General features: G+C 44.1%; 1 protein-coding gene across 6 annotated transcripts in view; it reads right to left on the bottom strand.

Moving 5' to 3' along the window:
- STEAP3 (STEAP3 metalloreductase) overlaps positions 1-24820 on the bottom strand; it is a 61390-nt gene extending 36570 nt beyond the window's left edge. The window contains exons 1-3 of one of the 6 annotated variants that reach the window (XM_033946490.1): positions 24345-24820; positions 6254-6305; positions 4623-4721 (exon numbers count right to left, since the gene is read on the bottom strand). The gene's annotated coding sequence lies outside the window, so the exon portion shown is untranslated. Of the gene's footprint in view, positions 1-4622; positions 4722-6253; positions 6306-23427; positions 23635-23701; positions 23753-24344 lie in introns of those variants that run through there. The other 5 variants (XM_033946489.1, XM_033946491.1, XM_033946492.1 and 2 more) reach the window with 5 other exon arrangements.
- Positions 24821-25438: the final 618 nt, after the last annotated feature.

Below are 25438 nucleotides of genomic sequence, written 5' to 3'. Positions count from 1 at the left end.
AGCCATTTCAGCATGACCATTTCAGCGTGGCCCGGTTCATATGCTACTCCAGGAAACTGCTTGCTGCTCTACTAGGACTGGTCATAACATCTGAAGCTGTCATACAGGCAGGTATGTAGAGGTTTCGTCAGCCGGAGGCCCGAAGTCATAATGCCGCTGTACAGATCCATGGTGAGACCTCATCTTGAATATTGTGTTCAATTCTGGAGACCACATTATCAAAAAGATGTGCGGAGAATCGAGTCGGTTCAGCGAATGACCACCAGGATGGTCTCGGGACTCAAGAACCTCCCATATGAGGAAAGACTGAATAAACTGCAGCTATACTCACTCGAGGAACGTAGAGAGGGGGGGACATGATTGAGACTTTTAAATATATCACGGGCCGCATCGAGGTGGAAGACGATATCTTCTTTCTTAAAGGACCTTCGACCACAAGAGGTCATCCGCTGAAAATCAAAGGCGGGCAGTTTCATGGCGACATCAGGAAGTATTTCTTCACCGAAAGGGTGGTCGATCATTGGAATGAACTTCCATTGCAGGTGATTAATGCCAGCAGCGTGCTCGATTTTAAAAAGAAATGGGATATGTATGTGGGATCTCTAGCCGGGTGAAGTCTGGGGGTGGGTCATTAGCGTGGGCAGACTTGATGGGCTACAGCCCTTTTCTGCCGTCATATTCTATGTTTCTATGTTTCATTCACATTTTTGGGGTGGGGGGTGGGTGGGAGGGGGTGTCATGCTTTCAATCCCTCCAGTGGTCATCTGGTCCTTTTGGGCTCCTTTTTGACTCTTATTCATTGTTAAAACAGGTCTAACCCCCAAATGTCCAACACCGTACCCCTGGACATTTTCTGAAATGTTTGATCATTGCGGAAAAATGTCCAAATCATAAGCTTGCCCTAGTCCTGCCCAAGCCATGCCCCCTGAAGCTTTAGACGCACTGCAGACAATTACCGTAGCAATTCATCTAGATTAACATGGGTTTCAAAAATAGCGAATTGGAAGATTTGGTGAGAAAAATGTTCATCTTCTCCTTTATGACACATTTTGGACTTTATTTTTCTTTATTGAAAAATGAGCCCCAGTGTCAAGAGAAAAGGGAGGTACCAAGGACACAGGTATTCTGATGAGGTGCAAAAAGCTTAGTGACAGAAAGGGATGAAGGAAAACTGAAAAAACAGAAAGGAATGGCTAGAAAAAGATGTGGGAGAAACAATATAAGTAATGTGCTCTCAGGGTTTCCGCAGCTGGCATTGTGCTTGCTGCAGGTTTCCAAGGCTCACTGCATCTTTGTCAGGTAAAAACCACTATGCTGTGGCTTTCTTCAGGGTATGCTCTGAAGTCTGCAGTGTGACTTTGGAAATGGTGGGTTCACTGACCTGATTGGGAACAAAACAGTCCACCAATTTGAATTTTAGCTCCACGGGGGGAGAACATCTTAAAACCTACCAGAGACTTTTCCATTCTATGGACTTTCCTGCCAAAATTCAAATTTCTGACCAACTGACTTTCCCGCCAAAATTCAAATTGGTGGACTGCCCTGTTCCCAACCATGTCAGTGAACTCAATATTTACAAAGTCACACTGCAGACTTCAGAGCATACCCTGAAGAAAGCCACAGCATGGGGGCTGAAATTTCGGTTCTACCTGACAAAGATGCAGCGAGACCCGGAAACCTGCAACAAGAACACAAGTGATGTGCTGCAGCCTGAGTGGGTGGGTGAAAGAAGAAAAGAAAATTTGCAGCATAGCCAAGTTACTGAAATAATCTCAGTACCTCAGCCATGATATAATAAATGGACAACTACAAGTAGAAAAGGGTGTCAAGGACATCCAGAAAGAAATGCTTCAGTCCTTCTTATAAGCACAGAAAAAAAATAAATATTTGTTCTCCGAGATGTCCCATGGAATAACCCCCCCTCCTGTCTCATAACTATGGAATATAAAGAGACAACCTAAAAATTTATCTCTGACAATTTGAAACTACCGATACTGGGGAGCAAAGCTAGCAAAATATTTAGAAACTCAGACATCAGTCCAAAATATTTAAACTGTAGGGAATATGTTTCCTTAGTTTTTTACTCTTGCCATTAAGCTTATTGTTTTGCTTGGTCTTTTTGTCTTACCTTATCTTACATTTCACTCTTTTCCTTATTTTCAGTTGCAGTTTTTTTTTATTTTTAAACACCAAGTGACAATTTTTAGATTTCCGGGCTCTTGTGATTTTTTTCCAGTCCTGTTGGGCAGTGTACCAAAAGTACAAAGAAGGATGATGAAAATGATAAAGGGGATGGGATGACTTCCCTATGAGAAAAGGCTAATAGATGAGGGCCCTTCAGCTTGGAGAAGACGGCTCGGGGGTGAGCTTAACATAAAAACATATTATTTGTGCTGACAGGGAGAGAGATGATTTTTTTGCATTGTTCATCAGATTTGTGTAAGTTCAATTTCAGCAGCAAAATATCTTTCTTAAATACTGCTTCTGGGGTCTCATAGGGGGTCTTCACCTTCATTCTTATGAAGGTCTTATTCCTTATTCTCCCTCAGGGGAGAAATGATAGAGATCTATAAAATATCAAATGCAGTGGAACAGTTACCATATTTTTTGCTCCATAAGACACACTTTTTTCCACCCAAAAGTAGGTGGAAATGTTGGTGCAGTGAAGATAATTTTTTTTAATACCCCCACCTACCCGTGGTACCTTTTTAAATGCTCTGTTGTTGGGGGTACGCAAGCTGATTGCCGCCCTCCCCCCGCTGCTGCTTCCCGCCCGCCTGCCTGTCACTGCTGCTGCTCCCTGCTCGCCGCCGCTGTGCTGCAACTTCAGGAAGGTAAGGGAAGGATCAGCGTGCAGCGATTGCATGTCGCTGGCCCACAAGCCTTCCCCCGATGTCAGTTCTGACGTCGGAGAGAAGGGAAGGGCCAGCCGATTGGCTTGCCCGGACCTTCTTTCCGATGTCAAAACTGACGTCGGGGGAAGTCTTGTGGGCCAGCAACATGCAATCGCTGCACGCTGATCCTTCCCTTACCTTCCTGAAGTTGCAGCACAGCGGCGGCGAGCAGGGAGCAGCAGCAGTGACAGGCAGGCGGGCGGGAAGCAGCAGCGGGGGGAGGGCGGCAATCAGCTTGCGTACCCCCAACAACAGAGCATTTAAAAAGGTACCACGGGTAGGTGGGGGTATTAAAAAAAATTATCCCTTTCTGGAGTTGCGGCGAGCGGTGGTGGACTGGGGGAAGAGGAGGAGGAATTGGCGGTGGGTAGGCAGGCTTTGGTGTGGCAGGGAGGGAGGAAGAGAGACTTTGGCGTGGCAGGGAGGGAGGGAGGGAGGACGAAGGACAAAGGCTGGAAGGCAGTGAGAACATGGGAGGGAGGGAGGGAAAATTGATGGGCTTGAGGAAGGAAAGAAAGAGAGAAAAAAAGAAATCACCAGACAACAGGCTGGAAGACATTGAGGGGAACATAGGAAGGAGGGAGGAAGGGGCAATTGTTGAAAGAAAGAGAAAGAAAGAAATCACCAGACAACAAAGGTAGGAAAAATAATTTAATTTTCAACTTAGTGATCAAAATGTGTCAGTTTTGAGAGTTTATATCTGCTGTCTATATTTTGCACTATATTTGTCTATTTTTCTATAGTTGTTACTGAGGTGACATTGCATATTTTAAAAAGTTATCTGCCTTGACATTTGTGCCCTGTCACTGCTCGCCCTGTGCCCTGTCCCAGCCTATCACTAGGCCACCAGAGGGGACAGGGTGCAGAGCCTGGCAGGGAGAGTTTGGTTCAGAATGTTTTTTTTCTTGTATTCCTCCTCTAAATCTAGGGTGTGTCTTATGGTCCAAAAAATACAGTAGATGTGAATTGTTTGTTTACTCTTTCTAAAAATACAAGAACTAGGGGTTATGCAATGAAGCTACTAATTAGTAAATTTAAAACATATCAGAGAAAACATTTCTTCACTGTGTGTAATAAACTCTGGAATTTGTTGCCAGAGAATGTGGTAAAAGCAGTTAGCTTAGCAGGATTTAGAAAAGGTTTGGAGAAGTTTCTAAAGGAAAAAAGTCCATAAGTCTATTAAGACGGAGTTGGGAAAATCCACTGCTTATTTCTAGGATACGTAGCATAAAATCTGTTCTATTCTTTTGAGATCTTGCCAGTTAGTTTGACCTGCATTGGCCACTGTTGGAATCAGGATACCGAGCTTGATGGACCTTCAGTATGTTCCAATATGGCGATGCTTATGTCCTTGTATTCTTAAATATATGTCTGTTCCTCTCACTCAACCTGCCGCAGCGCACATTTTCGGTAAACAATCAAAGAGGTCAAAAGGAACATATTGTACACAGGAAAAATGAATAGCCACAGAGTAGGTTTAATGCCTATGAAATCTTGCATGTCAAATCCTTCTTTGAATTGTACCTGTACTCTTTTTGCAGCATGACCTCTGAACTGTTGTAACTGCAAATTAAAATCTACAACTCCCAACACTGGTGCCAGCATGCTTCCTTTCAACAGCTCCAACGTGCATCTTCTAACATGTTAGCTAACTGCATAATTACCAGTACCATGACTGCTTCAGAGTGTCTCAATTACATTCCAAACATCGATGAAAGATCAACATACCATTCAGTTTAAGGATTGCTGTTCAGCGGTCCGTCTTCAACACACCTTCGCTGGCTTCATCTCCTGTTGGAGTGGCTCGTTTTGGTCTTCACTGCTTCTCTATGTGAAGAAAGAGCATGTTCTCTTCTTATATCACTGAACCTTCCCACAACATGCAAGGACTCCAAGCACAGGCATGCAATGAAACACATCCACACAGCTGCTGTCACATGCACTAAAACCACAGAGAATCCTTCCCTTCTCCTGATGGCTCAAGCCTAGATTCTGGGGATTATCTTATGCCATCAAATGGATTTACTAATAGCTGGGTTGCTAGATATGCCATATTTAATTATTGTTTTAGTGTTCTTTGATTAGGGCTTACATTTCAGAGGGAATAATCTGGAATGTAGTCCGACCATTTCTTTTTTTGACTGCAGAGAAACAGGGGTTTTCTGCTTCAACCCCATCCTCCCAGGCAGCCTGCAGGAAAAGGGGTTGAGCTTGGACAAAGCTGAGAAAAGTCGCTCCTAATTTTTATATTCAGGTACACCACCAATTTCATGGCACTCCTGGTTCCAAAACCTTGTTGGATTAACCATTTCGCCAAACCAACAGTGGCCACTTTATAACACACTCTAACCCACCGATTAAACAAATTTTTTTTTTTCAAGAAAATTTATTTAAAAATTACCCCAAAATAGAAATTCCATCATAATCAGTTATTGGGAGGCTGAAGCGACAGATGCCGCTCTACTGTTCGGTAATTGACTGCACTACGATCCGAAAATCAAAAGCTATTTCAATAATGTAGGGAAATTATGCAGAAACTAGAGCGATGACTTTCTGTATGGCTGGTGTCAAAATGTTGAATGCCCTGGTTGGCCAATTGCGACTGTGTGTAAACCAGTTTCAATTTAAGAAGCAGTTGAAAACTCGGCTGTTTGTTACTGCATTTTTATGATTATTAGTTGACAATTGAAAAGAAGAAATTGTTTTATTATGTAGATTTTATGATATGGTTTGTTTTTATCTTATGTATGTTTTAATCAATGTAAACTATTTAGTTTTTGTAAACGGTATAAAAAAATTTTTTAATAAAATAAGTAATAAATACTTGCGATACCAGAGAGAGAAGAAACTGGTATTTCCTTCCACAGGTTGCCAAAGAAAGATAACTCCCGTCGCATCACCTAGCTTAAAAATTGTTACCGGACAGACCTGAGTGGCGAAAGGCTCTGGGACCCCTCCTCAGAGTAAATCTACTGTTCCAAACACTAAGAAAAGTTGCTTCAAGGTGATGGGTTTCAGTGGCTATCACAGAATGCAAAGGTCAGAACACAAGGGGCTCCTTTTACTAAGGTGCGTTAGCGGTTTTAGCGTGCGCACTAGACACTAACGCCACCATTGAGCTGGCGTTAGTTTTTAAGCATAGCACGGGGGGCAGCGCGCGCTAAAAACGCTAGTGCTCCTTAGTAAAAGGAGCCCAAGGTCTAGCAATGAAAACCAGACCTGTCAGGAGAAGGAAAAGGTAAGTCTTTGACCCTGTACCTTAATCGATGTGGAGGGAAAATGGAATGACACTCTTGTTCCTGTTTACGGACAGTGGAAACAGGCAACCTGCACAGTGGATATTGCCCTAGTGCATTTACCTGGAGTAAAGGAGATGCTGGACCATCCGTTGCAGGAAAATCGGTGGTGTACCTGTATTTATTTTATAAAAATTTGGTTACTGATCAGTGTTACAAGATATATTCTGTATGATGAACAACTTGGCATACATAATAAATACAACTCCACAAACACACATATAGCATTAAATAAAACAAATCAAATCAAAAAATAACCACCACAGGCTTCAATTCCCAGAAAAAAAAAACTGCTGCAAACAGAAAGGCTTTCCACTATTTTTGAAACGAACAAGCTGCATTGCGATCAGCTGCTAAAGGAAAGAAATTCCATAAGTGCAATCACGGAAAGGACAAAAAAAAAAAAAAATTTTTGCTCAAGTGAAGGACAAATTTTACAATATCCAATGCAGGAAGCTCCAAAAAATGTAGATTGGCTGAGCACAAATTATGAACTGGTTGAGACCAGTAGCAAAGGAGGAGGCAGTAGGTAAGTGTGCCCACTGCCTCCTCCCAACCTGAATAAAAGGCTCAGGAAATGTAGAGAAGGAACTTCTGCAGGCAATGGTTTAGCTAGCCCTAATATCACCCTTCTTTCCACTCTTCTTTCTGCCAGCAGCTCATTTTCAAGGCCAAAATCTGCCTTGGGAGCCACTGAATTACCGTGTTTCCCCACATATAGGCTGTGGCCTATACATGGGTTTTACAAACCTGCCTATTGGGTGTGGCTTACTTAAATGGGGCGGCCTATCTAAACCTTTAAAATCATCCCTACCTTCCCCCCAGTATCTTTTTAAATCATCATCCCCGGTACCTTTTTAAAATCCCCCTGAAATACGTCCCTCACTGCCGGCTGCCTCCTTGAATTTCGTGGCCGGTGGTGCAGGGCAGCCGCGATCCCCTCGGCATCCAGCCCGGCTCCGGGGTGCGGGGCCAGACTGGATGCCGAGGGGATCGTGGCTGCCCTGCCAGCTGCAAGACTCGAGGATGACAGCAGCCTTCAGCAGGTGGTGCGTGGCCAGGCTAGATGCCGAGGTGATTGTGGCTGCCCTGCACCACAGGCCGCGAGACTCAAGGAGGCAGCCGGCAGCCATCCAGCAGGTAATGTACTGGTAGATAAGCCACAGCTAATACCAAGGGCCGGCTTATCTACCAGTTTTAAAATATAAAAAGCTGTTTGCTGTGGCCTATATATGGGGAAATACGGTAGAACATGCGAGAGGGCCCTGGACATAGTTTGCTGGTGTCTTAATCCTGCCCTGAAACTGAAAATATTGCTACTTACTTTTACAGGGCCTTAAAGTGCTATTCTTAAAACTTTAAGAACAGAATAAACCCCATCTCCCTATAAAACATTATTTTTGTGTATCAAGAAAAACTGCAGTCACCAGCTCTGCCATTCAATAAGCCAGATTTGAGGGGTCCAAGGACACAGCTATCATAATAATACAGTCTCTGTAAGCAGAGAATATGAAAACATGAGATGTGATTGCATTAACTTAATCTCTCCTCTCACAAGCTGCAATGGAAAACAAAAAAGACCAGACAAACATTCCAGTGGAATAAATAAAGACGTATATGTCTGGACAGCTAATGTCAGTATATCCTTCCACTTCCCTCCCGTCCCCCAGGTCACAATGACATATGGGGTTTGGGATTGGTAGGAGGTCCTGGTCCTTTATGTTTCAGGGATCTTCAGAAACTTGAGAAATATCAAACAGCTCATGCTTGACATTAGTTGAGTCTTGGGACCCAATCCTAAGAGCTGGAAGTTCCTACAGAGAAAGGCTTCCTTGTCGCCTAACCCATAGGATGCTTGGAACAGCCTTCATGGACCTGAACTGCAAGATTTATACTGGTGAAGGGGGCTTCCCAAAACTATGTTATTCACGGCAGGCAGGAAGCAGAGGGTTGGAGTAAAGGGCCATTACTCAGACTGGCAATAGGTCACAAGTGGAGTTCCACAGGGGTCGGTGCTGGGACCAATCCTGTTCAATATATTCATCAACGACCTGGAGATGGGGACGACATGTGAGGTTATCAAATTTGCTGATGACACCAAGCTTTGCAACAGGGTTAGAAATGCGGAAGACTGTGAGGTCCTGCAAAGAGACCTAACAAGACTGGAAGAGTGGGCAAAAAAATGGCAAATGAGTTTTAATATAGAGAAATGTAAGGTCATGCATGTAGGGAAAAAGAACCCGATGTTCAGCTACAAAATGGGGGGATCACTGCTAGGGGTAAGCAACCTTGAAAGAGACCTGGGGGTGATGGTGGACACAACATTGAAAGCATCAACTCAGTGCGCAACGGCCTCAAAGAAAGCGAACAGAATGTTGTGTATCATTAAAAAGGGTATCACGACCAGGACGAAGGAAGTCATCATGCCGCTGTATCGTGCAATGGTGCGCCCACATCTGGAGTACTGTGTCCAGTACTGGTCGCCGTACCTCAAGAAGGACATGGCAGTACTCGAGGGGGTCCAGAGAAGAGCAACTAAAATGATAAAAGGTATGGAAAACTTTTCGTATGCTGACAGGTTGAAGATGCTGGGGTTCTTCTCCCTGGAAAAGCGGAGACTTAGAGGAGACATGTTAGAAACCTTCAAAATCCTGAGGGGCATAGAGAAAGTGGACAGGGACAGATTTTTCAGACTGTGGGGAACCACTAACACAAGGGGTCACTCGGAGAAATTGAGAGGGGACAGGTTTAGAACAAATGCTAGGAGGTTCTTTTTTACCCAGAGGGTGGTGGACACATGGAACGCGCTTCCGGAGGTTGTGATAGCCCAGAGCACATTGCAGGGTTTCAAGGAAGGTTTAGACAAGTTCCTAAAAGAAAAGGGGATTGAGGGTTACAGATAAAAAGAAGAGGTAGGTTACAGAAATGGACAGGAACCACATTACAGGTCATAGACCTGACGGGCCGCCGCGAGAGCGGACCGCTGGGCGCGATGGACCAATGGTCTGACCCAGTGGTGGCAACTTCTTATGTTCTTAAGTGACTGCCATTACATAATCAAATAATTACATGTATCAAAAGTAATGCAAAAGTGAGAACAAATTTTTTATTAACCGACATAGATTGTTCAAATTGCACATGTTGGTAGAGTTAACGCTTCCTTTATACAGGTGTTTTAGAATTTTTTTTCTTCATTGCAAGTGAATAATGAATTCCAGGCAGAATCAATGTGCCGTCATTGAGTTCTTGATGAAAGAGGGTTGCAGGGCTGTCCAACATCCACAGAAGTCTACAGAATGTTTGCAGAGATGGCACCATTGACAAGAGCAATGTGCACAGATGGATGAAGAAGTTTTAAAAAAGGGGAAACCAGCATTGAGGACAAACCACGCAGTGGGAGACCATCAATTGCAACCATAGACACAAATCATCAGTGAGTGGATGAATCGATTCATAGGGACAGACAAATTACAATCTGTGAGCTTGCTGTACAATTGGACTGTGGTCACAATGCCATACAGAAGATGGTGGAAGATCTAGGATATCGGAAAGTATGTGCAAAGTGGGTACCTGACAGTTGACGCCTGATGTGAAGGAGAGAAGGGTGAAAGTCTGCTCTGATCTGCTGGAAGCATTTGAAGCCAATGAAGACACTTTTTTTTCCCTGATCTGGTGACAAGCAATGAAACGTGGGCATATCTTTATGATCAGGAAACAAAGATAAATTCATGGAATGGTGTCACACCTCTTCTCCAAGGCCTAAGAATTTCAAGAGCCAGCAATCAGCATAGAAAGTCATGGTGACTGATTTTTGGGATGACAAGGGCGTCGTCATTCTTGATTTTCTGGAACACGGCCGAACTGTGACTAGTGAGCAGTACATTGAGACACTCAAGAAGCTTAGAGAAGAAATTAAGAGGAAGAGACTGAACCAGAATCATGAAACAATCCACATTCACCTTGGGAATGGATGACCACACACATCTTTGGTAACCAGGAAGTGACATCATAGGGAAAGCTGAGGTCAGAGCATACAGTAGGCTGAATATGCTGCTCGTACTGGCAAAGAGTTAGAAGTACAGTGGGGAAGGGAAGGCACATATTTAGCAGGGGAGGGGCAGGGGGGAGGAGGAGAGGTGGCCGGTGTCCCCATCAAGAAGGCATCTAGGGTGGTCCACACCCTACCCCCTTACTAAGCCACTGCTGCCACCTAGGCTGTACCTCTTCTGCGCTCAATAGAGAACTTGTTTCCAGAGTCATTCACTTGGCCTCCATCATCGACTAGGAAAAAGAAAAGTGCTTAAAGCAATAGTACGTTTTTAACTGAAGAGGAAATGGACATTGGCTTTTGCAAGTCATGATGCAATTGCATCAAGGGAGCCAAAAATCACTCACTGAGAAACCTGCAGTGAGTAACATGGGATTGCTAAGGTTAGCCCACACAAAATCCATGCTGGAAATAGGCCACCGCTGTAATTCATTTTTCATGATTAAGAAAGCTTGCAAGCTTTGAATTTAAATTGAACAGGCGTAGAGGTCTATGTAGTAAATTACTCAGAGGAGCTGGTTAAAAACAAGAGTTGTCATCCCGAAGCATTAGCCAGTTTATACTTGCCAACACAAATAAGAAGCTCACCATTTTAATTACTTATATAACATTTACTTTCACTCTTGTTTTGGCCTAACTGTTGTAGTGCAACATATCTTTCCTCCAATCACAACAGCAAGTTTGGTTGATCCCAAGCTGTTAGTTTCCCCACAGACAGAAAGAACCTTGCTTACCGTACATGGTATTTCGTTAAGTCTGTTTCTCTGCTCAAGCCAAAATGGATGAATACTTTTAGTAAATAGATTCCAAGGTGTGTAGCATAATTTTATTTTTTGCACCTGAAAAATATCTAATTCCATTCCCTATGGGATGAAATTTTTCTTTTTAAGTGAACAGGTTTCCCCCAAGATAGAAAACGCAAAGTGAATTTTATCTTTCAACCAGTTCTCAATCCATAAAAGGACATTGCCTCCTATCCCATAACTTTCTAATTTCCTCAGAATTCTTTCATGAAGTACTTTGGATTTTCAAAAGGCATTTGACAAAGAACCTCATGAAAGACTTCTGAGGAAATTAGAAAGTCATGGGATAGGAGGCAATGTCCTTTTAAGGATTGAGAACTGATTGAAAAATAGAAAACAAGGAGCGGGTTAAAATGGTCAATATTCTCAATGGAGAAGGGTAAATAGTGGGGCAACTGAAAAAGAGAAAAGACTGCAGTGCTGGATTAATGCTTGTAGTGGAAAGAAGGAAAAGCCTCAGAGCCCCATTAGGGAAGAACCTTTCTCTAAGTTGAGAGGGCAAGTAACGTCACTGGCAGAAAAACCTCCTTCCGCTCCCTAGCTCTCAAACCGCACAAATTCTCTTTAGTGTATTAATCACTATTAGTATCTTAAAGCAATATCTCAAGCACAAAAACACTGTTGAAGTATAGCACAGAGAGTTCACACTGTGTTAGGAGTCACTGCCCAGGAAAAGGATCTAGGTGTTATTGTTGAGGATACGTTGAAACCCTCAGCTCAATGTGTGGCGGCGGCTAAGAAAGCAAATAGAATGTTAGGAATTATCAGGACAGGAATGAAAACAAAGATGAAAATGTTATAAAACCCTTGTATCGCTCTATGGTACGGCCGCACCTCGAATACTGTGTGCAGTTCTGGTCGCCATATCTCAAAAAAGATATAGCGGAATTAGAAAAGGTAGAGAGAGGGACAAAAATGATAAAAAGGAGGGGAAGACTTCCCTATGAGGAACAACTAAAGTTGCTAGGGTTTTTCTGCTTGAAAAGGACGACATGTCTCGGGAAATCCGGACAGCTGGTAACCCTAGCTAAATCCAAATAAAATAAATATAACAGCCTACTTCCAAGCTATTCACTTCCAATCCTAGAGGAATCCATTAACTGCCTTTATGAACAGATTCAACCAAAGCGGTGTACAGGAAGGGGAGTGGCCTAACGGCTAGTGCAGTGGCCTGCAAACAGGTGAACAGGGCTTCATTCTCACTGCAGCTCCTTGTGACTCTGGGCAAGTCGCTTAACCCTTCATTGCCCCGGGTACAAAATAAATACCTAAGAACATAAGAATTGCCGCTGCTGGGGTCAGACCAGTGGTCCATCGTGCCTAGCAGTGCGCTCCCGTGGTGGCCCCTAGGTCAAAGATCAATGCCCTACCTGCGTACGTTCTGGTTCAATAGGAACTTGTTTAACTGTGTCTTGAATCCCTGGAGGGTGTTTCCCCTATTTGAATCCCTGGAGGGTGTTTTCCCCTATAACAGCCTCCGGAAGAGCGTTCCAGCTTTCTACCACTCTCTGGGTGAACAAGAACTTCCTTACGTTTGTACGGAATCTATCCCCTTGGAGAGGGTGAACAACCTATCTTTATCTACTAAGGGCTCCTTTTATCAAGCCACACTAGCGGTTTAATGCGCGTTAATAGCACACGTTAAACCGCCGGCCGTGCTAGCCGCTACCGCCTCCTCTTGAGCAGGCGGTAGTGAAAAGGATTAGGTCCCAATTCCTGCCCCATACTTTCTCTCTGTCATTTGTAAGACAGATGCACCTGGGGACATATCTTAGAGGCAAGAAATTAGCTCCGAAACATGTCCGCTTTATTGTCAGCTTTACACCTCTTTTATATCATTTTACATGAATCAGTGTTGTCAGCATATGTCAGCATGTGACGTAAATACAAACCATATATGGACACAGGTCACATGAAACTTTAAAGAAATAACAAGCATTTTTACTATCTAAAGACCAAAGTCTAGAAGTGCTTTGGTCAGCAGAACCTCTTATCTAAAGCTGTTTGCAAATACGGCTTATGAAAACAATTGAATTCACTTCACAACAAGATAAGAACACATCTTTTCAAACATAAATGTCCTTACAGTATTTCAGAGAAGGAAAAACAAACAGGGTCTGGTTAACAGCTTTAAACAGCATATGGAAAACTACAAGACGTGTCCCTTCAGGTAGTTTTTGGCCAGCGCGGGGGTGATGAAACGTCATGCGCGGCTTGATAAAAGGAGCCCTAAGTCTATTCCCTTCATTATCTTGAACGTTTCAATCATGTTACCTCTAAGTCTCCTGCTTTGATTGTAACTACAGAAAGGCAAATCCCATCCACTTTCCCTTTTCTTGGTTACAGCAGGTACAGCTTGACATAGAAATTACAATTTTAACAGCATAACGATTGTACAACTATTTATTATTTCTATAGTGCTACCAGGCGCACACAACACTGTACACTTCTCCCTCTGTATTCGCAGTTTCAGCATTTGCGGTTTCGATTATTTGCGGGTTTTTAGCTTGCTGGCTCCTCACCCCCAATTACATCAACTTGCATAGAGAAATCGCCGATTCCCAGCACTTTCTTCGCCATTCACTTTTCTCCTTCAGGAACAGGCCAGGTCTCCCCCACCATATTATTCGCGGTTTCACCATATCCATGATGGTTTTTAATAAGAGAACAGTGAATAACATATGAAAAAATTATTTGTGGTTTTTCTGTATTCGTGGGTCTGTTAATCCCCTATCACAGCGAATACGGAGGGAGAAGTGTACCTTGGACATGCAAGAGACAGTCCCTGCTCAAAAGGACACTTAGGATAACAGGGGGAGTCAGAACATAGTGCTTGCGTAGGGAATTAGAAGGGGCTGAAGAGGGGATGAGAGAAATATTGGTAGGGATAGGATTTAAACACAGCTTCAAATAAGTGGTCTTTCAGCCTGGATTTGATTACCGCCAGAGACGGAGCCTGATGTAACGAGCCAGGCAGGTTGTTCCAGGCTTGCGGCGCAGCAAAGTAGAAGAGACGGAGATGGGAGTTAGATGTAGAGGAGAAAGGTACCGACAGGAGGGACTGGTCAGATGAACGGAGTTCTTGTGGGGGAGTATATGGAGTAATAAGAGAGGAGAGGTACTGAGGAGCTGTAGAGTGGTAAAATGGCCGAATACGAGGGATCTTTAAAAAGTTTCCGCATTTTAATTTTTTTTATCACTATTAAATATCTCAAAAGCAAATCACATCATTTTGCCACAGGCCTGACTAGTCACATGATATTCTACGACACGCCCTCTTACCACTTTTCCCACCCCAACCATTCCCACAAAAATATGAAAAAATGCAGAAACGTTTTGAAGAACCCTCGTATAAACATAAATCGTATCAATGAGGTAAACATGGAAACAGGCATAATGAATCCTAATAATAGGAATGCCATGATACAGTGTCAAATATACACAATAAAACTGCACAGTAGAACAATCATAAACAGGAATATGATCACTGGCACCTTGCTGACGTTTATCACCATGGGCAGCATGGAAGAACATTCATACAAACACAGATACGATATTTACAATGTCAGCACAATACAAACGACACCCCTTTGTTAGGCAACATATTAGAACAATCATATAACATAGATACGATAAGCATGAAGTCAGCACAACACATAAAGGTGGGGCTTTCAGGACATCCCTAATGAATATGCAGGAACTAAATCTGCATTTGATGGAGGCAGTGGAACCTCCAAATTGGAGAACAAGACGGGATCTCAATATCTCTGTCTCGCCCCACAAGTTCTGCCTCTGCCCCATTCCTACAAGCTCTGCCTTAACTGCACAAGCCTTGAACACTTATGATTTTGAAGTGTTCGAGGCTTGTGCAGATGAAGACGGAGCTTAGGCATTGGTGGAATGAAGCATTATGACATCACAATCTGAGCTCTAGAATGTTGCTACTTATGATTTTAAAGTGTTTGAGGCTTGTGCAGATGAGGACGGAGCTTAGGCATTGGTGGAATGAGGCATTATGACATCACAATCTGAGCTCTAGAATGTTGCTACTTATGATTTTGAAGTGTTTGAGGCTTGTGCAGATGAGGACAGACCTTAGGCATTAGTGGAATGAGGCATTATGACATCACAATCTGAGCTCTAGAATGTTGCTACTTATGATTTTAAAGTGTTTGAGGCTTGTGCAGATGAGGACGGAGCTTAGGCATTGGTGGAATGAGGCATTATGACATCACAATCTGAGCTCTAGAATGTTGCTACTTATGATTTTGAAGTGTTTGAGGCTTGTGCAGATGAGGATGGAGCTTGCAGGAATGGGACAGAGATAGAAATATCCCGCGTGAACGGGTAAAATTTGTACCCATGTCATTATCTAACTTATTTCCATTAGAAGTAACCTGAAAACTTGACTGCTTGCAATCCCTGAGGATGATCGGTGACTAGCACTAAGCTAAAAAGAAGGTACAGAGAGACAGGGGGAGAGGAGGAGGGGCAGGATGAAACCTCATGGCAGCTGCCTAGTTTCACCAGAACAGTATTACGGTGAAAAACATCCTGGGTGGTCATTCCTGTCTTACTGTTGTAAGAATTAAGCTAGCTTTCCCCTCCCCCCCAAACACACACAATATTTGAACATACACAATGAGAAATTCATGCTTCACTGCTAATTACATTACATTAGAGATTTCTATTCCGCCATTACCTTGCGGTTCAAGGTGGATTATAAAAGAAATAAAAAACGGAGGGTTACAATGGAAGAACATTTGTCCTTTCTGGAGAGGTAAAGACTAGGTTATGTAGTTTCCGTGTGGCGGGAAGAGGGAGGGGGGGAAGGACGGTAAGTTTGAAGTTAGGGCTGTTTCAGGAATTTCTTGAAGAATGTAGGTTTTATTTCTTTTCTGAAGTTATTATGGCTATTTCAGGAATTTCTTGAAGAGTATAGTTTTTATTTATTTTCTGAACGTCTTGTAGTCTGGTGTCATTATCAGTAGATTGGAGATTTGGTTATCTAGTTTAGCTGCTTGAGTGGCCAGGAGGCCATCGTATAGTTTTTTCATTCTTTTTCACCAATAAATAACTTTTGTTTTGACTTTTCTACCTTGATCAAATGGGGGGGGGAGGGGGGGCAAGACTGAAAGGATTCTGTTTATTTCCATAAGCTTTTATAAGTCTAGGGATTCAGGAAGAGACCTGAAGATGCTTTCTCACTCAGCCTAGACTGGTCAAAGCAGCTTAGCCAGCCAGGAGAAAGCACTCCTAAAGACTTGCAAATGGTGCAGGTGAGTTTGGGGCAAGGCTGGAAGAGATATTGGGGAAACTTAGCAAAAGCTGAACTTTGTAGGGGTTGAGGTAAAAGAAAATGATTTCTTCTTTTTTTACTTGCCTTTTTTGATTGTTTCATAGATTTGTATATTTATTCATTCATTCTATCACTATCTTTAGTCTACCCCAGACCTCCCCTCTGTTCTCTGCTAGCCCCTCCAGCCTCTTTACTGGCCAGCCCATGGAACAGAGGTGCGCAGGTTTTCAGGATTTCCACAATAGATACACATGAGATCCGTTTCATACAACGGAGAGAGTGCATGAAAATAGATTGCATGCATATTCACTGTCAAACCTTTAAAAACCGGACTGTGTTACGGCCCCTAAGGATAGAGGTTGTCCAGTCCTTGCCATGGAAGACCTTACTAGCCATCATTTATCTCTCTCCCACTGCTGCTAGATCCTCTCCTGCCCAGGTCTGCTTTTCTCCTTCCTGCTGGCAGCAGACCAAGAGGCAGATGAAAGACAAAAAAGCCCTGCTTGTGGGTTATATGTACCACGTGCCAAATTCTAAGTATCCGGATGAGCGGGATTTTGCAGCTAAGCACTGGCGATGCACATGACGCAGACAAACCTCTACATCAGTGTATCGGAAACTGTGTGCCATGGTGAGATGCCGGGTGTGCCGTGAGATGCCGGCGAGGAGAGGCACCGGTGCTGGCTGACTGCCTACAGGATGTGCCTCTTCTCCTCGCCAGTGCCTCTCCTGCTCCAGCACCTCCACTGGCGGCTCAGGGCCCCATCTGGAGGGCCTTCGGGCATGCGCAGATGTCAACGTGATGACGCCCGGAGTTTACTGTGCCGCCGAGTAAAAAAAAAAAACGTTGGCGGGACACTGCCCTAAATGTTACTCAGGTCCAAACTTAAGCCAGCGCAGTGAGTGATTTATTTAAATGCTGGCTGCAACATTTTCAAAGCACAAAGGAGAGCGGAGGCAAATACCACCACGCCAACCAGTGGCGTTCGCAAAGACGTTTAATAAATATCTTCTACATGGCTTTGCCAGATTTGCTCATTGGAGGATATTTTACACCACCTGAACTGTTGATGCAAATCTACCCATTCTGAGCTCTTTGGGAAGGATGGAATATAAAATGAATTAAATAAATAAATATCGTCCTGTAAATTCTGTCTGCACATAACAATGTAATTTAATTATTATTTATTTCCCTCTTTTATCCCCCCCCCCACACTTTTTACAAAACCGCAAAATAGGTTTTTAGGCTGGTGCACTGAATATTCTGTGCTGCTCCGATGCTCATAAGAACTCTATGACTATCAGAGCAGCGTAGAGCATTCAGCACGCGTCCAGCGCTACAAACCTCTTGCGCGGATTTGTAAAAGGGGAGGGGGATATATATCATTGTGGCTAAAAGTACATCTGTATATACTGCATTTATCTGGTCTTGTGACTGTTTAAATTTTATTATTTCTGTTTTTTTATATTTACAGTTCAATTTTTTTTTCACTTTACTTGTTTTTAATAGGATGTGAAGTTTCCATACTTTGTATTTGTGTTTTAAATGAGGTGAAATGTATTTATGAATTTTTATTTCCATAGATCTAAAGGTAAAGAAACAGTGTGACCAGGCGGTGGCTGTTGCCAGAAGGATGCTAGGCTGTATAGAGAGAGGCATGACCAGTAGAAGAAAGAAGGTGTTGATGCCCCTGTATGGGTCATTGGTGAGGCCCCACTTTGGAGTATTGTGCTCAATTTGGGGAAACTGTGGGCTAGATTCACTAAGGGATCGGATCCGATCCGTGTCCAGGGGGCTGATTCATGAATCGCCCTCATGCAAATGAGGGCGATCGGAATCACGCCCCCAAGCGCCCGGATCGCTCTATAGCGATCCCGATGAATGTGCAGACTTATCTGTAGAATAGATGGTCTGCGCATGCACTGGCCCTACGTGCCCCGCAGAGCAGGAAACTTATTTTTTTTTCTTCGCAAGCCTGTGGTTTTAACCCGCTTTAAGCCCATGGGTTAAAACCATGGGCTTGCACTGCGAGGAACAGGAGAGTTGGGGCAGCAGGAGAGATTTAGGGCGAGAGCAGGAGATGGGGCAGAGAGCACATCGTGGCAGGCAGGAGATCGGGGCTGAGAGCCGAAGATCGAGGCAGGCAGGAAATTGGGGCAGAGAGGAGAGAAGCAGGGCAGAGAGCAGGGCGGCAGAAGGCAGGGCGGCCAGAAAAGACCTGAGCGACTGGCCCGCAGCCGTCGCTTATTTTTGGATCGGTCAGCTCAGTCGGTGCCCCTCTTTTTTAGTGAATCGCTGCCTGCCTACATTTGAATGCCGTTCCCTCTCATTTGCATGCGCAGATCAGAGGATGATCGTGACAGAGTTTAGTGAATCGGGTTGGAGGGAAATCAGGTCGCAAAGGGGTCGCTAAGTGGTCGGAAGTTGATTGGTGGGCTTAAGCAGGGATCTCAAAGTCCCTCCTTGAGAGCCGCAATCCAGTCGGGTTTTCAGGATTTCCCCAATGAATATGCATTGAAAGCAGTGCATGAACATAGATCTCATGCATATTCATTGGGGAAATCCTGAAAACCCGACTGGATTGCGGCCCTCAAGGAGGGACTTTGAGACCCCTGCAAGTGAATCTAGCCCTGTATCTGGCAAAGAATTTATGAAGAGTTGAAGTGGTCCAGAGAAAGCCAATAAAAATGTTAGGTTTGCACCAAAAAAGGCGTATGAGGAGAGATGGAAGCCCTGAATATGTATACCCTAGATCAGGGGTGTCAAATTCCCTCCTTGAGGGCCGCAATCCAGTCGGGTTTTCAGGATTTCCCCAATGAATATGCATGAGATCTATTAGCATACAATTAAAGCAGTGCATGCAAATAAATCTCATGCATATTCATTGGGGAAATCCTGAAAACCCAACTGGATTGTGGCCCTCGAGGAGGGACCTTGACACCCCATGCCCTAGATGAAAGGAGGGACAGGGGAGATATGATTCAGACATTCAAATACTTGAAAGGTATTAACGTAGAACAAAATCTTTTCCAGAGAAAAGAAAATGGTAAACCCAGAGGGCATAATCTGAGGTTGAGGGGTGGTAGACTCAAGAGCAATGTAAGGAAATTCTTCTTTACGGAGAGGGTGGTGGATGCCTTGAATGAGTTCCTAAGGGAGGTGATGGACAGGAAAACTGTGACAAGAGTTCAAAAAAACTTGGGATGAACACAGAGGACCTCTAAATCAGAGAATAATGGTATGTATTGAACTAAGGCCAGTACTGGGCAGGCTTACACGGTCTGTGTCCCGTATATGGCCATTCGGTTGAGGATGGGCTGGGATGGGTTAGATGGGCTGGAGTGAGCTTTGACGGAGACTCCGGTAGACGGAACCTAAGCACAGTTGTGGGCAAAGCTCTGAGTTTCTGGCCCAGAAATATCTAAGAAAAGACAATTTAAATTAAATCATTAATTTATAGGGCGTGTACGGTTGGGCAGACTGGATGGACCATTCGGGTCTTTTATCTGAAATCATTTGCTATGTTACTATATATTTTTTTAAAAAATATTTTTTTCCACGTACTTCTGATAAAGGCCATTTGGCTGAATCATGGCCTGTGTCGAGTCACTTAGAAGATATTTATTACAAGCCTTTGTGAACACCAAATTGGTGTGCTGTTTGTTGCCTCCGCAGTCCTTTGCGCTTTGCTGTGCAGTGTAGAGATTTTGTTCTGTTCCTCTTTCTGCAGTGTTTAAAAATTATCAACACAGCTCTCTAGAGAGCAAGTGGTGCCACAGATATATACCATATAGATAACGCTGGTAGGCACCAGCTCTACTGACAGCAACATTTGGCCATCATCTCCCAGACAAATCTGTGCACACTAGCAATCATTAGTGCAGATTGGCACAGTAACTAAATAAATTGCGTGCGCAAATTGGCAATTAATTATTGGCACTACTTAGAATTTATGCAGCGCATGTACATTATGTGGATCTCAAAAGGGGGTGCATCTAGGAGGGAGGCAAGGGTGGGTCGAGGGCATCCATAAAAGTCAGGCACACTGTTATAGGATCTGCTTGATCTGTGCACAATTTAGACGCAGGCATTTATGCTAGTTAAGTGTAAATGGCCATGCCTAAATTTTAGTCATGGGGGACAGAGGGCTAAGCATGGATTATTTTGTTATACAATAGCGCTAAGCGTGGATTTTTTTGGTACCAATTTTTTAGGCGGCATAAACAGAATGCCCCCCTAAGGGTACACTGCCTTTTTGCAGCTTTGGCATTCAGAGCTGACATTCAAGATGGTGGGCACTGGAGGATTAGGTGACTTGCCCAAGGTCACAAGGAGCAGCACTGCGATTTGATCTCACAACCTCTGGGTGCACAGGCAGCAGCTCTACCAGTGAGCCACACCTTCAGTCTATCAGTTCTTATGTTTGCTGAGTATAGGATAATCAAGTCATTGTGACATCACTGATGAGGTTGGCTCTTAGGCATTGGTGGAATGAGGCTTTATGACATCACAATCTCAGCTCTGGAATGTTGCTACTTTTTGGGTTTCTGTTGGGAACAGGATACTGGCCTTTAGGGACTTGTATACCACCTTTTTGTAGCTTTGGCATTTCAAAGCTGACATTCAAAGCGGTGGACACTGGAGGATTAGATAACTTGCCCAGGGTCACAAGGAGCAGCACCAGGATTTGATCTTACAACAGCAGCAGCTCTACTAGTGAGCCACACCATCCCCTAACTTTACTTGTAAGCATTTGCACTACGTCAAAGGCTGGTGCAAATGCTTGCACCTAACTTTAGGCACCTAGGCATGCACATAACTGCTAGTATTCTGTAACCAGGATGCATAAGTGCTAGGCATGTCCCTGACCTGCCCATGCCCCAACCACATCCACAACCCCCTTGAAGTTGCGCATGATGGAATCTGCATAATTCCTACTATGAGTACTTATGCACATATCTACTAATTATGTAATGTAATGTAATGTAATGTAATTTATTTCTTATATACCGCTACATCCGTTAGGTTCTAAGCGGTTTGAAGAAAATATACATTAAGATTATAAATGAGAAGTAAGAAGTAAGAAGTAAGAAGGTACTTAAAAATTCCCTTACTGTCCCGAAGGCTCACAATCTAACTAAAGTACCTGGAAATTAATAAAGAAGAGAAAATAAAGATGGTTGAAAAAAGAAAAATTCTATGTGAACTAATTAGTGCCAACACCAAGTTTTTTAAATTTTTTATTAGGTATTTATAGTCTGCCTATCAAGGTTAGTAAAGCAGTTTACAATCAGTTACTCAAGCATTTTTACATATCTGCCCCGGTGGGCTAACAATATCTGAGACTGTGATGTCATAAAGCCTCATTCCACCAATGCCTAAGAGCCAAACTCATCAGTGATGTCACAATGGCTTGATTATCCTATACTTAGCTCACATAAGAATCAGAGTATGAATGGGCTCAGCCGCTGACCTTCAAGCCTTGCACTGAAGAATGCTGGTGTAGAAGGACTGAGGTTGAGATAGATGGTCTCCTGTGGGAATGGGGATGATGACAAATTCTGTCACTTGTGTTATTCTTGACCTCAACACCTACAGAATCAAAATTATAGTGAAGACCGGAGCTAATGCACTGCACACCCAAAGAATGCGCACTTCTCTCATGCATATTGACTGTGGCTAGCCTTCAAATAGAGAATGACATGGTGACAAAATTCATCACCGTCCCCGTTCCCGTGGATAACCACAGTAAAAAATCTTCATGTCATTCTTTAAGGAGATGAATGGCCACAACCACTGACCCTCAAGCTTTGCTTTGAAGAATGCTGGTGTAGAAGGAATGAGGTTGAAATAGACACTAAAAAATGACATGGAATTATTTCCCGCGGTTATCCGCGGGGACGGGAACGGTGATGAATTTTGTCACCGTGTCATTCTCTACCTTCAAACTCGACTGGCTGTAGGGGTCACCAAGATAAAGTCATAAATTTAATGTATCTAAATATTTTGCAAAAACCAATTAACGGCATGAGAACTCACAAGGGACTACTAGCAGCACAGAGCAGGAGTAACTACTGGGAGAAGCTGCCTTATCTATTTGCACAGCCCACAGTATGTTACACCATCTCTCCACTCCCAAACACACCCCACATCTTAGTCTCAAATTACAAAGTTGTAGGAAAATTGGAACAATCCAGCACAGGAAGGGGTAAAACGCGGACCTCGAGGATCTAAAACCGCACATTGTTAAAAATCTGAGGCCCGTGCATTGACAAGTCCGCCTTCGCTATCCCTCAGCTCAGCTCAGGCCCCCTCGCGGACCTCACGGATCTGAACTGCACATCACATCCTTAAAAATCCCAGGTCCGCGCCACTTTTAGTCTCTGGCTCTGACAGAGCTCTATGACAATTTAACTCTGACGGATCCTAGCATAGGGAGGGAAAAGCATTAGGATCCGTCAGAGTTAAATTGTCATAGAGCTCTGTCAGAGCCAGAGACTAAAAGTGGCACGGACCTCAAAAGTGGTGCGGACCTCGGATTTTTAAGGATGTGACGTGCAGTTCAGATCCGTGAGGTCTGCGAGGGAGCCGGGGGCCTGAGCTGAGCTGCAGGGAAAGCGAAGGCGGACTTGTCAATGCACGGACCTTGGATTTTTAAGGACGTGCGGTTTTAGATCCGCGAGGTCCGTGTTTTACCCCTTCCCCTCCAGCACTCTGTAGATAATAAATATTCCACCACAAAGGCAAAATTTGCCCTACTAGATGTGATCTAGAGGAGAGGATACTCTAAGATTACCAGTATTTGGGATTTAAAGGATATTAGTATGGTGACTGGCATAGTCTATTAGTACACACAATCGATATAATACTCTGTGACCTCAGGATAAGTATGCACAGCCCACGTTGACAAAAATAAGAAATAAATGGGGCACCCCTTCCCCCCAAGTACAGACGCTCTTCTGAAACTACAGACTACCAAAATAATTGAAACTGGATTTATATTATTTTTAATAAACGGTGGGCAATACAAAATGCAGCAATTACAAATACATCTTCATAGCACTACACAAATTCTTCAGCATTCACCATAGAAGTGGAAGAGCAGACGTCGTTTCTTTGGCCCAATGCTGTGCATTTCCTGATTTGTGAAGCAGATCAAACTCATAGCAATAATGACAGGAAGAAGCTACAAACAGGGCAGGATTAATTCGTCGAGGGCCCCTAGGCACACAAGTACACTGGGCCCCCTGCCTCGCCTCACCCCACCATGCGCCCAGGCGGAAACAGGAAGCTGCGTCAGAGGGAAGCTTTGGCCAAGCAGCGCCTCTTGCAAAATTACAGTTTCCGTTGCCTTTCTTACCCGCGTTGCTTGCTTGTCTTATTTTCCATCATCGATGCTGATCGGGGTGGGGCCCGCGTTGCCAATCAGGGGGGGGGGGGGGCCTGCATTGCCGATCGATGCTGGAGGGGCCCATCGCCGTTTGGAAAAAACAATGTTGATGCCCTCCTTCATCGGGCCCCCCTGACCATTTCGGGCCCTAGGCACGTGCCTACTTGGCCTATTGGTTAATCCTGCCCTGGCTACAAACTCAGTCCCTGCTGACATAATGACATAAATAGGCCTCACACTGCCATGTGGAGCTCTGAATCTGACTGTATAAGTTCAGAGTTTTCTAAAGGAGAATGGGCTACAGGTTTTCCTTAAAAAAAAAAAAAATAATAATTATTCCGGATACAGCCAATATATATATATATATATACACATTAAATCCGGGCCCGAAATATTAAGGGTAGTAGCATACCCCTTCCACTTTATCGGACAGTGAGTTCTACTAAGCCACGTCGTACTCATTCACCTAAAGATCGGCCAAGGGAGGGAGGTGGGGGTGGAGGCGGCCAGGACCCCCCCCCCCAATCTCTTTGCAGGAAAACGTGCACTTCACCCTCCCCATTCCGGGAACACTGCCTCCCCCCTCCTCCAAACGAAAGGTCGCTCTCTTTACCAGGTTTTTCGGCCGAGCTCTCCGGGACAGGGACAGGCGCTCCCGTGTCTGCAGCCCCAGGCGCCGCCTAGATTTTACTCACCGTCCTCCGGGCTAGGACACTCCGTGCGAAGGGACTCGTCCCCGATCCTGCCCCCCTCCCCCTCCGACTGCAGCTAGAAGGGAGGGAACGCCCGACCTTGTCCCTCCTCCTCCTCCTGCCTTCGGCCGGGTGAGACTCAAGAAGCCTATCTCCGGGAGCCCAGGACTGCCCCGCCTGGCCCTTATCGTGGCCTGCGTTACAGCCCGGCCCACTGCGCGCGATTCCGGCTCTTGAATTTCACTTATTCTCTTTCCCTTCCTCTCCTGCTTGTTCGCAAACTACTCGGCAAAGTTGGACTCGGTATGTGCCGAAACTGCAAGCAGGAAAAGGGACCCCCCAATTTGCAAGCAAGGTAAAGGGGTGCAATGTTGTGCAAACACCTTCACTTAGGTTGCTCCAAGGAATGGCAATTTGTATTGTGTTTAGAATTGGCTTCTATGGAAGGGGCGGTGCCAAAGGGCGAGGAAGGCTTTTTTTGCACTGTGGGAGGGGGAGCAATTTCCCCCCCGGTCCCTCCCTCCCAAGTGCTTCCCTACTACTGTGACTGCTGCTGGCACTTTTGGTTACTTGGCATATCGTGAATAGTATGCCATGTTATTTTAAGGAGAGAATATGACCTGACTGGAGCTCGTGTACGTGGGTGGAAATTTAGAATAATTAAAAAAAATATAAAATTCTGTTCACAATATTAGAAAATTTGGGGACCATTTCTGGGAAAAGGTGACTGAAATACAGATTTTTAAAAAATGTCGTGTCCAATTTTTCATAATTCAATGTCATCACTGTCTTTAAATAATTAATATTTACTGAATTACATTTTAAATGAATATTAATACAAGGAGCAGAATTGTCTTTTTTTTGTATAGATTTTTCTCAGGAGTATGTAAAGATACAGCCTAAGAACCAGTTGCGGAACATGGTAAAAAACCAGGATTTCCAGGATCCTCGTTGACTTGTATTGAGACCTTGGTAAAAAGGCAGGATTTTCCAGGATCCTGGTCCACCTTAACAG

The sequence above is a fragment of the Geotrypetes seraphini genome, chromosome 5 (assembly GCF_902459505.1).
Source record: "Geotrypetes seraphini chromosome 5, aGeoSer1.1, whole genome shotgun sequence".
Taxonomy (NCBI): Eukaryota; Metazoa; Chordata; class Amphibia; order Gymnophiona; family Dermophiidae; genus Geotrypetes; species Geotrypetes seraphini.
Note: the sequence above shows the minus strand (reverse complement) of the source record. Positions and strands in the feature narration are given on the sequence as shown.